The sequence below is a fragment of the Penaeus monodon genome, chromosome 19 (genome assembly GCF_015228065.2).
Source record: "Penaeus monodon isolate SGIC_2016 chromosome 19, NSTDA_Pmon_1, whole genome shotgun sequence".
NCBI lineage: Eukaryota > Metazoa > Arthropoda > Malacostraca > Decapoda > Penaeidae > Penaeus > Penaeus monodon.
In genome coordinates this window covers 8,453,816-8,454,154 of record NC_051404.1, presented here as the reverse complement: position 1 = coordinate 8,454,154, position 339 = coordinate 8,453,816, and positions in this window count along the sequence as shown.

Here is a 339-nt window from a genome sequence, read left to right as displayed (position 1 = left end):
ATGAGTAAAAGGGGGAAAAGGCAAGAGAGAGAAAACCAGACAGACTGAAAAATTAAAATTCTCCACCATTTCGCTTATTTACATTAGTCTATTCTCTCCCAAGCACAAAGGCGAAAAAAATTAACCAATTTATTTGCTAAACGTTTCGATAAAACATTTGCCTAGTTCTTGAGCTTTTAGTCAACAAGTTAATCAATATTCATGGGCACTCCAGCAGGTCGCTTTTCCTGCCACTAGTTGAGTTGATCGAGAGAGTCTACCGTTAAGGTCGTGTTATGCATTAATTTGTTTCATCATTATGAATGGAAAACCTCTTTTTTTATCTCACTCCCCCTCTCA